Here is a 12,668-nt window from a genome sequence, read left to right on the forward strand (position 1 = left end):
CATTGTTGCTAACTTCATAATGAATGGCATGTTTGGCATGCAGACAAACTTGCACACTTAATAAACTGCGTTTGTATCTATTATATACCTTGCATTTGTACTAAGTCTTGCGTGTGAATCATCACGTTTGACGCCTAGCACAACTCCACGGGGTAATTATTCTCACTCTCACTGTCCGGATGAAGCAGGAGAGCATGGAGGGTGACCTGAGCAAGCTAATAAAAAGGTAGAAGAAGACTTTGCCTCAGGAATGATAATCAAGAACACTTGGTTAAACCGGAAACCCACTTGCAATAATTTTAGATCGGGGCCATGGATAGATAGCACATGTAAGAAAAAGAGAAATTATGTCTCTAGTAAGCAGAGATTCCCGTGTTTCTGTTTGGTGACCAAGAGTCTTCTCTTGAAACTATTAGAGCCAGTCATCAAGCAGTCATTTAAGATGACTTTTCTTTCTTTCCTTCCTTCCTTCCTTCTTTCTTTCTTTCTTTCTTTCTTTCTTTCTTTCTTTCTTTCCTTCCTTCTCTCTCTCTCTCTCTCTCTCTCTCTCTCTCTCTCTCTCTCTCTCTCTCTCTTTCTACTATAGCACCAATGGATGATGCAAGGTTAAATTCAATTTATTAAAATCTGAAATTGGAAAATCTTAAATATAGGAAAAAATGGTTAAAAACACAATAACTTGTCTGAGAATACAACTTCGTGGTGGAGTTGTATCCCTAGCATGCAAAAGGACCAGGTTTTCTCTCAGCACCTAGGAATAATCAACACAGAGGCATAGGTATAATCGCAAAACTGGGCGATTACCAGGCTAGCAGTCACCTCAGATACTCGGAGGGCAGTGGCAACGAGAAAGAATTCTCTAAGGTTATTTATTTACTTCTCTCTCACTCCAAGCCTTCAGCTGGCTTCTGACTTTATCTTTTTGTGGGAATGAGTGGTGCTGTACATAAAACATATTCGTGGGATAGAACAGAAGAACAAGCCAGGAACTCTGTTTTCGAGAGCTTTACAATAGGATGGGACTGTAATAACCCTTGTAAAGAAAGTCTCTTCTCAGTTTGAATCAGATTATTTGGGGACACATAATGTGTTTGTTTGCTGGAAAGATAATGCTCATGTATATTGGCATAACGAGCTGTGAATTTGGACTTGAAGGTAAAAATGTCCAGCGACACCTCGAGATTGCAGTTCTGCATACATGACCACACTATTGGATGAGAAGTAATGAACTTGATACACGGGTTTATGAGCCAGTGGGCAGCTCCTTGCAGCGCTATACATGTTCATGCACAAGCACGTAGATGCTTCTATACAATGAACGTGGATGTCTGGTAAATCAGTTTGAGGTTTTGTGTATGGTACTCCACAGCTTTGTTGTTTCAGACAGGTTGCTTGGAACTGGACAAGGTGAGACAGATATCGAAAGATGGGCTTGCCTGCAAAAGAGAGCTCACCTGTTGACTGCCTCTGGAAATGTCAAAGGCAGTACATTTAAATTGCAGATTGACATGTGCATTTAAGAAGTTCTGTGGCTAAGGATGCTTGGATGCTGCCCATGTTGGTCCTTTTGTGGGCTGCCTCACGTGAGTACTAGGAAATGGGCTTCTGTCTTGTCTAAGAGCAGCAAGTGCACACAACCACGGAACCATCAGCCGTAGAGCCTAGTACTGGTATTTTAAAAACGCTCATTTATCGTTCCTAACACAGAGGCGAGGCATGCAATGGACTTGGTACCGTTCGGTGATGGGGAGGAGGGTCAGATTTTAGGGACCCTTTTCGGATAGAAAGAATTGAGGTGAAACAGCCATTAGCATTTATGAAGCCTCAGGGGGCCAGATGATTTCTGAATGAGACTCCCAGAGATCTCTGGTGGCCCTGCAGTGAAGTACTGGGCTCCTGGTCCATTTCCTTTCTTGCCATGAACTTGAGCTTTGGTGTTTAAGCAGCACTATGTTCTGCCATAGATGGGGGTTGGGGGCATATTAATATCAGAGACTGTTTAAACAAGGCAATAAAACGACAACACTCGACTTTAACTAACCCAGCTTGCAAGCTAATCTTAAGGAGGCCCAGTTGGAGGACGCTTGTACATTAATTAACTCTAATAGCAAGGAAGGAAGGGAGGGGAAGGAGGTTGAAAGGCGTTTAAAAAAATGCTAGAGAACTCATGCTCAATTTCCTTCTGTCTTTTTTAAAGGTGTTTAACACTTGTCCAATTTGGTCAAATTATGGTCAGGACAGCAAGAGAAACCAGTCAGCTTTAAAACGCAGAGTGTGTGAGACGGGAGACATGATTACTTTGCCGAATCCCCACTTTTTTTTTCCTTCTGAAAGAGACAAAGGGAAATACTTAAGAACCAATGGTGACAGCGACAGCAATCATTGAGTTGCAGGGTACCTTTGTCTCTGGGGGGCACACAGTAATTTTTACATGTCTGCCACTGAGTGTCAACCCTTTCCTTTTCTTCTTCTTCCCATTCTGGATGGCCAAACTGATTATCTAAAATAGAAAATTAGCACACAATGGGTTTACTCTGAGATACCCCTTATGCAACTAATGGCAAAGCTTGTTAATTGGCGGTAAATGCCAGCAGGTTGCCGGGATAATACTTCAGAAATAAGCGGGTATTCTGATAATTACAGCAATCTTCATCTATAAAAGCTTAAGTAGATGAAGTAGCGGCTGGCTTAAAACCAAGATTTATCCCGCTGCACTCGCATTAAAAGAAAAAATAAGACGAAAACAGTAATGTAACAAAACAATTATATAGCAGGAAGCTTTGTAGGTTTTCTAGATTGGGAAAACTCAGAAAGTAAAACAGAGCTGTAATAACCAGTTATGGAAAAATAGGCCATTTACATTTGTGTATAATTAAATAGTAGGCTATGCAATTTCACTTTTTAAAGTAAACTGCCTTTTCCTTTTTTTTTTTTATAGGGCGACGTAGCCATAATTGCTGCATTAAAGCTTTAATGAAAGAAAAAAGCCGCAGATCAAGATGACACGCAACGTCTACATTTGCACCGGGGAGCTCTGCTTGTTTAGTGATGGGAAGCTACTGAGGAGATTAAAATTGCAGAATTCTTCATAGTTTGCTCTGAAATTGCTATAGGAAGATCATTCAGGGTCTAAAATACACACAATTTATTTTTTTCCACCTTCAATTTGCAAGAATTTAATGGCTTTCCTAACTAGTAGGTGGTTGGAGATATGCTCTCTATTGAAGAGAAAACTACTTCAGATCATAAGAATGATCAGAAGGGAGTGGATCAGAATTTTTAAACCTCCGGCGATTTCCTTAGTGTGTAAGAAGATTGCCCCTGGCATTATACTATAGCTTGTGTTTGCTTGCCTTCTATAAGAAGCTTCTGGCTTCAAAATATCAACAGGTTGGTTTATAATATTGCATTTCTATATTTTCCAGGGTTTTTTTCAAACCACCCCCAACAACATCAGGAACTAGTATCATGGACAGCCAGCTCCTGCACAGAGGTAAGGCTCTGGAGTGTTGCTGACTGACTTGTAGGATAATTTAGGTTGCTTGTGTGTTTGTTTTTTAAAATAGCTTCCAATGAGCTCCTTTCTTCTAAGTGTGACATTTTCTTCATATCTCAACGCCACGTAGGTTGGCTATGTTTTCTGCAAACCACCCCTGGCAAATAACGTCAGTGGAGACCCAGAACCCTTCTCCAAGTGTCACGGCGCTGAGCTGCGGGAACAGGCTAACACACCAGCAAGAGAGTAGCAAGATTCTTAGTGCCAGGGGCTAAGGGGGGAAGTAGCCATATATTTACTGCATACTATTTGTGTGAACGTTTCTTCATTTTGCAAAAAGGACAATGCCACAGCAACTCTTCCTAAGAGAGAAACCTGAGGAAGGGCCCTTGTGAAGGCCCGCGTACTTGGCTTTTGGAATTCTCACTTTAGGAGACGTACTCGTTTGCTCCACAGTTTTGTTTTGGTGTTTGTTTCTCACGGGCTTGATAAAATGCATCTTTCTCTATGTACGGTTCTCCTGGAATGAAACACGTCAAGTACACAGCCTTCTGGCATGGCTGGCTTTCTCACAGAAGCAAGAATGTGTGGTTGGCATGGGGGCTGGAGCCGTGGGTGAGCGTAGGGAGGGGCAGCCTGGCCTCTCTGAGCAGTGGAGCCACTGTGAGGATGTTACCCAGGAGCAAAGCAGAGGGAAGGGGTTAGAATGGGCCTCAGATCATACACAGAGACCAGAACTATGATCTCCCACAAAAACAGATGTTACAGGTGCCCAACCACTGTCTTTCTAGTTTGCATCTCTGAGGCTGTCTGTCTCTTTGAGGCTGGCAACTGATGCAGGACTTACAATGGGGGACCCAGGTCACTGTGTTCTAATAGATCAACCATTCTGAAGATATTTTCTTTTTGTTGCGTCTTTCCGTGTGGTGGCACTGAATGGAGACAATGGTAGAAGGAAGCCTTCAGCAAGCCTGGTTGCAGGTCACTTTGGAGAGTACGGTACTTGGTGAGAAGGCGAAAGGCCTAGTAAACATGGAGGAGCACTACCTAGTGTATTCACACTGCCCACCAGGCTTCCCCATCATTTTCCCTCCTCTTGCCTCAGCAAGAAGTACAGCGCTGCAGCATCGTGAAGCCAACTGAGCTTACGTTCACATGGGGACACTCACAGAGAAGATTAACATCTGCATAAGGCAGGCTCAGAAACAACTCACCAGTTCGACAGCTTATGAGAATCATTTCCTAATATAGTTTCTACAGAAGGAGTTTACATGCTTAGGATAAATGCTTAGCCTTTCACAATAGGAGATGGCCTTCCCCACGGTGGAGAAATATCTATTTTCCTGCGGAAGTAAAATGGATTAAGTTAAGAGTTCCCCGTGTGCAGGGTAGGGCACACACTCAATAATCATTTTGACACTTACTCTCAAAGCTTTCATCTGGCTTGGCCTCTTACTTATTCTGAAGGGCTCTTGATGTGTGACATTTGTAACATGTCTGCAAATGTATTAGTACATAAGTAGGGCATAATTTTGTCAAAATATGTTTTAGTTTCTTTATGCCCCGGGACTCACTTCCCCTGTTGCTTGGTGATGTGGACACAGCACTGGGTAGGCATTTGGAAAGTATTTGGGAGAGACTCATTTTTTAATTGGAGAATGGAACTTTCTGTACTTTCACAGGTCTTAATAATGAGCACATTTAACTCATTCTTGGAGAAAAACGCATGAGTCCACGCATTTCAGGATGGATTCTTTAAAAGGCCAAGTTCTCAGACTAGCATTTTTCTCCCAGGAGAGGGATACACTTCTCATCCATGGGAAAAGCGTTGCGTGCTTTTGTGCTTTTTATACGATTGCATTCTTGTGTGGATCCTGTGCTCTCTCCGACAGTGAGCATTTTCTCTGTTTCTGTGTAGGTTGTCATTAATCGGCAACGACTCTGACATTCAGATCCGTCGGGGACAGAATTTAAGTGACTTTGGCTTGAGTACATATGATAGACTGGTGCAGTTTACCAAAGCCACTTCGATGGTTTTCAGAAGCAGACGTGCATATGTTATGGTACCTCTGCCGCAGCATCAGGGGCTGAGCTAGCTGACAAGTGACAGGAGGTGCCCCCTCCCTGCTATTTCATGAAAGTGCGCACAAATCATAACAAGTTGCGGCTCTTTCATGAGACAGGGAACACTTCCCTTAAAGCACACATGGCTATATGGTGTGTTTGTGTACATGAAAATTCATGCTGCTATCAAATTTCAATTTTGCCATTTTTGTTGTTCTTAAGCTCCAGGTTTGAAGTTTTTGAAGATGCTTAAACGATTGCTTTCGATTTCCTCTTAAATCATATTTAAAGAGTCCATTGAAATCTTAATAAAAAAACAATGTGTAATACCATGGAGAGTAACTATAACATACCGAGCGAGACTCCTGTCTCTTGGGCTGTAGCTTATTTCCTGACAAAATGAATGCCTACTGTGTGCCAGTAAGTCCTATGCTGGGGGTAGCAGACCACTCAGTGCTGTCTGGGTCACCATGCTGTTTTTTTTTTTTTTTTTTTTTCCCCTCTCTTACAACTTTATTTAAAAAGAAAAGAGGGATACATATACAGATTTTTAAAGGCATTTTGGCATGACACTATATGAATATTTTTTGTCAGTATTTAATTCTTTTAGAGGTTTGATAGCATGCATAGGAATCCCACTAATTACCATAAGCATGAAGTACATATAGGACAGAACGTAACATAGAAACAGTCAGTTTTCTTGGTGAGTATAGATTAAGCATAATGATCTTTGAATACCCAAAATTGCCACAAGGCTATATTTTTAGCTTTTGGATTATTAATGATTTAAGGTCCAGGTGTACTACACTCTGAGAGGGTGCTATACATTTATTTATTTTTCCTAAGAAGGACCGAGGCTTCCATATTTTGGCCTTTATTTTTCTTGAGCTTCATATGACCTGTGAGTTGTTTCTGGGGTATTCAGAGCTTTCTGGGGTTAGTATCAAATTATCAGTGACTGCATATTATGTCTGTTCTTTTGTGACTGGGTTACCTCACTCAGGATGATATTCTCTAGATACATCCATTTTCTTAGGAATTTCATAAAGTCATTATTTCTAATAGCTGGGTAGTACTCCATTGTGTAAATATATCATAATTTTTGTATCCATTCATCTACTGAAGAACATCTGGGTTCTTTCCAGCTTCTGGCTATTATAAATAGAGCTGCTATGAACATGGTGGTGAATGTGCCCTTATTGTATGTTGGAGCTTCTCTGGGGTATATGCCCAGAAGTGGGATAACAGGGTCTCCATGCTCTTGTGGAATCCTGCAGCAGCAATGCTCAGCACTGGGAGTTCTTGCTTTCAGCTTCTTTGCTTTCTAGGGTACTGACTTCTGTTCTACAGACTACTGTGAGGGCAGGCTAGAGGCACAGAGAAGAAGGAGGTTTCTAAGTCAGAAACACCTTGATCTAAATTTAGTGTTGATTTTCTGGAGTGGATCCAGTATCCTTATCTGTAAAATACAGATATTGTTGTAATATCACATTGTTAATTCACAGGAAGTATTACTGAACATCATAGTTGATCAATAACCTTGTGACCCTACTCTCTGTGAGACTTGAGACCCCTACTCTCTGTGGTCCCAGAATAATAATAGAAAACATATTACTCCTTATATCAGTCCTTAAGCATCTCTCTCTCTCTTTCTCTTCTCCCTGCGTGCGGGTGCGCACGTGTGCGAGCACACACACATACACACACACACACACACACAGACATACACACACACACATAAAAATGGCCTTTAGTAGATAGGTTCCTAGGCACACAGAAGCTAACAGTCTGTGACATTAACAGTCTGTGACATCCATGATAGGTAGCAGTAAATGATCCTGCTCCAAATAACTAGTTTGCTATTAGTATATGTTATATAGATACAGACATACATTAGTATATGTTATAAATACAGACATATATTAGTGTATGTCATATGCTTACAGACATACATTAGTATATGTTATTATAGTATATAATACAGACATAAATGCTACACATATACATTACATATATGCATATGCACATATACAGACATATATTTCTTTTTCTTCTTTTTTTGTTTTTGTTGTTGGTCAGCACAATTCTCTCATATATAACCCAGCCTGGCCCACAACTTGCATGTAGCTCAAACTGGATTTTAACTCAGGACAGAGCCTTCTTTCTCAGCCTCCCAAGTGCTGGAGTCACAGGCGTGAACTACCATGCCCAGTTATCACGTGTTGTTTAACACTGTAATCTGCTTATACTTAAAGAAGCAGTGAGATGTACTCAAAAGATTGAATGGCTGTTTTAACTACCCATGGCTTTTCTACTAAATGGGGGTGCAGTCACTGGAAATCCAGCAACAGAAGTAAAGGACACCCAGGGGAGACTAGCCCATTCTGAATCGTCACTATCTTCTAACTCATGTGAAGCACAGAGGGACCTCCTGCATCCGTGTCATGAACACACAGAGATGATTGCAAAAGAGAATCATGCCATAGCAAGGCAGATCCTGTTTGCACTTGGGTCAGGTCTACATACATAAAGCCTGGCATGCAGTGACAGCATCTTCTGTGGGTGACTGGGAACTTCTCTACACTTTACCTGACCTTCTCCCGCCTGACCACTTCGCCCTGTTCCCTCCCCTCCCTTCAAACCTTTGCAGCCGCTCCTCTCTTGCCTCAGCACCAGGAGTGGGCACCCAAGCTTTGGCAAGCTGGATGAGAAGGAGTGGTTCTCTCCTCTCTTACATATATGAAGTGGCTTCTTTTTCTGTTTATATCTTCATGTGAACATTCTGGAGGGTAAGAATGACAGATTATTGGCTCAGTCACAATTTGCCTTACACATAACCTCCCTGCCAATTCCATTAAAAAAAAAAAAAAAGATGTCTTCCTTCATGGAGGAAATAAGCCTATCTTTGTTATAGTAAAAAAAAAATAGTGTACAAAATTCATACGGAAATCTGTTCTGTCAAGAGAAATTTTTTACTACGTGAGGTACACCTGAGTCAGTTCTGAGCAGCCCAAGTGTGGAGATTTTGCTTCATTTGTCTTTTGTCCTTTTACCTTTGCCACCGTCATTCCACATTGTCCCAGTTCTGTTCCTAACCTACTCTGAGAGCATTATTTTATGGCCAAATGATGCGGATGCTAATGCTGTTGACGATGATGAGTCTGTCATCCTGCGCAGTGCCCCATTTCATATCCCAGGCAGCATGGCACTAGAAAGGGCTGGAGGCAGAGATCGTACTGAGTGATTGGCACATTCATACACTGTCTCCATCTCAACAAGCTTCATTAACCTAGACCTGTCTACATAGTTCTTGCAGCGACTCTGAATAATGATAATTAATAATTTGCTAAGACCCTAAAGTGGAAAAATGAAGAATTTTAATTCAGGTGATTTGATCTCATCTCCTCCCCCCAGTTTGGTATTTAAGAAAAGTCTATTGAAAATTTTATTAAATAAAAAATAGAATCACAAAAAGAAGAAATGCTAATTAAGATTTTGTATTACTTAAACAACCTTAAGGAGAATACAAAAATCACTAGCTTATTCATGATTAATGCATGATAGGGAGAAGAACAATTATTTTTTGATATGTTTATTCTCTTCAGAGGTTAATTTGAATTAGACAGAAAGAGGATGTTAACATTCTTTAATAGATTTTTGATCCTCCTAGGGTAATTTTTTATCTGAGAACCCATTGTACATTTAATATGACTTTTATCACTGTGACAACAAGTTACCCCTTAGCAGAATGCAGTATTTAAGTATGGCTGACCAAGATTTAGGCTTATATTCCAATCCCTGGATGTAAATAGAACAAAATAAGCAAATAAAACAACACACAGAGAAATTTATGCTAACAATTATTTTGAACGTCTTAGAGACAATATTTGCTTCTATAGAAATTACATCTTGAGCATGACAATAAAAGAAAAACATTTTAAAATTATGATTCTGATTTGATTGCGTTAAAGAAAATGTTTTGCTTTATTGTATATTATTTTCAGACAGTTTTGGGCCTTGATGTGCTAGGTAACAGTGGGTCTACAGTGTCAGAAGGTTTAGGAGAAAGAGACTATAAAGGTAATGTATACATACCTCCTTGGGATGGATATATATGTGTATATATATATAATATCTATCTATCTATTTATCTATCTATCTATCTATCATCTATCTATCTATCTATCTATCTATCTATCTATCATCTATCTATCTACCTACCTACCTACCTACCTATCTCTACATTTACACACACACACACACACACACACACACACACACACACCCTTGGAGCTTTCTACATGTTTCACTTTGGGCATGTGTCCAGAAGCTAATATGTCCCTCTCCCTATACAGATAAGTCAAGACCATGTCACTGGAGTCTCATGTGAGGTGATGGACAGGCTGCTGTGGGGCACGGCATGCACTGTAGACTGGCTAATGCAGAGACTCTCTGAACACCGCGTTTCACGCAGAGCATGTTGGTTGTGAGGTGCACAGTACACGCCTCGGATCAGTGCTGTGCATCCTGGAAGCACTGACACTTCCACGAGGCTTGAAAGTCCTAATGTCAGTCATTAATTAACTGTGTGCTAATCAATACATTACGTATATACTATAATGGCTTATAAACATGGTGGCTTTGGAATGGCTCACGTATAAATGCTAATTGATTTAAAGTAAAGGGAAATTTCTGTCTATTGGGTCAATAGTTTATGGATTATGATGACCTTTTAGTATGAGATTGCTAACGAATAGTCCTTCATCTTTCTCAGGCCCTGGCTCATTCCGTGTTTTATAATCAGAAATGCCTGTAAAGAAGATGCATTAGAGCAATTATTGGTACCAGAATTCAATAACAACAGTGAAGCCTTTTATAAGATTCCAAAGATAAAACATTCACAATGGAAAACTATAAACAGAAAGTTTTGTGTCCACCTCTGTCATAATGTTATATTTTATATAAACAATAAATATGTATCATAGTTATTGTGTCATCAAAGATTTCAGGTTTTTATTGCTTTTCTTCTGCATTAGTAGAAGCGAGAAGTAGACTAGATATGGGATCTGCCAGAGGAAATGACCTCAAACATATAGCTGCCTCAGTTGATCTAACATCAAAATTATGAATTAAATACATTTAAAGCAGACTTAACATCCAAACCAAGAATTGCCCGGTAGGCTTTTACCTAGGATAGACACCTAAAGGCCAGCTCAGGAGCTGCTTATAGTGGAAGTATTATGAAAAATTAGGACTTGATTATCATAACAGGGTTTGGTGCTTAATCAAAGGGGGTGTGGTTTATTCTCTGTCTCTGCAGAAGGCTGTTCTTGCCCCTCATCTCTGCCTTCAACTGCTATACCAGCTCTCCACCCCCAGTTTGTTGCTCCATTCTTGGAGGTCGGCTTTGGAATGAAGCCAGTTGTCTCTCTCTCTCTCTCTCTTTTTTTTTTTTCACTTAGACAAATTTTACATCAAAATACTGATTTTATATTTGAGGAAGCTGGCGGCTTTGGAATAATACTCATGTCAGCGCTTACATGAATGTGCATGAAGTTTCAAAAGCCAAATGGTAGGGATCTGTGACAAACAGCAGTCCTTTGCCTGAAAGACCTCTGCCTCGCCCACAGCCCTGGCGGCTTTCAGAGAGTGTGCAGCTTGCTGACTTCCTGGCTTGATCTTCCCCTTCAGAATGAGAAATGTATATCACGGGTGCTTTGCCTTTCAGGGCTAGTGTCAGTTGGTGGTTTCTCCCTGTGGGAGATAGGAGTTTAACACTTTCAAGTCTCTTCCTGCCCAACAACATTCCTAGGAAGTTTCTTCAGCTGCAACCTTCTTAAAAAGGGTCTAAGAAAGAGTGTTCTTGTGTTTCAGTACCTGAAACCCATCTCGAGAATTTATGGAACAAAGTGAAATCTTTTCTTCCTGTGCACAATTATCTTATGTAATCTGCTCAAGTGCAGGAAGGGCAGTAAGGCAAGAAGAAGCTTCTCTTCCTCTGTGGTGGCATACATGTGTGTATATGTATGTGCATATATGTACACATGTATGTTTGTGTGTACATGTGTGTTTATCTGTACATGCATGTGTGTGTATGTGTGTGCATTCCTCTGTGTGTGTATGTGTGTGCATTCCTTTGTGTGTGTGTGTGTGTATGTGTGTGTGTGTGTGCATTTCTCTCTGTGTGTAAGGTTTGTGGTGAAGTTGTATGCATGGGAGCTTAAACTTAAAAAATAAAAAGAAATGAGCTAGTGAGAGAGGTTGGGTAAGAATGCTCAAAGTTGTGGGAAGGAAACATGATAAAATGTGAAAAAGATGTGGTAAATAAAAGTAAAAGCCCCAGAGAGACCATCTAAGATTAGTCAAAGAATCCATCTCCAGAGGGTTAAGGCCTAAGATGGTAGGGTAAACAAATACTTTTAGATTTTTACACAAAGACGTTTTCTCTGAAGTAAAAGTTATAAGGAGACAGTTAAAAAAATTAGCTATGGGTGAAGAATTCAGTACACACACACACATACACACTCACAAACACATACACAGAGATACACTGAAACAGACTCCTCCCCCACATATATATTGTATGTGTGTGTTCACATATACATATAAACGCATACACACATGTATATACATATCTACACACAGACACATATAAATACACACAAGTACACACACAGAGAAACAGGCACGCACACATCCACCCAACCCTACATATATGTAAATACATATGTATAAGATAGAAGAGTAACATGAATTGAAAAAGCTAAAGGTTTTCAGGCCTTTCTATTCATGCCACATTGACAAGTATATTGTTGGCTGATAATTATTTTGATAATACATACAAAATTTTAATTATTTTGGTAGCATATCTTGACACTATTTAAAGTCAGGGCATAAAAGAGTTAGCTCTGTCTACATATACAGCATGGAAAGGCTGGCAGTTGGAGACTGTCTACCTGGCACTATGCGGTCAGTACTTAAACATGACTCCTGCTCGTTCAGAGCTCTTTGAAATCTAGCCATTCTGTGATCTATGGTTGATCATCTCTATGAAGGATTTTCTTTATTCTCCGTCTGTTGGCCAAGCTTGTCTGCCTGCCTGCCTGCC

Source organism: Micromys minutus (genome assembly GCF_963924665.1).
Source record: "Micromys minutus genome assembly, chromosome: 19".
Taxonomy (NCBI): Eukaryota; Metazoa; Chordata; class Mammalia; order Rodentia; family Muridae; genus Micromys; species Micromys minutus.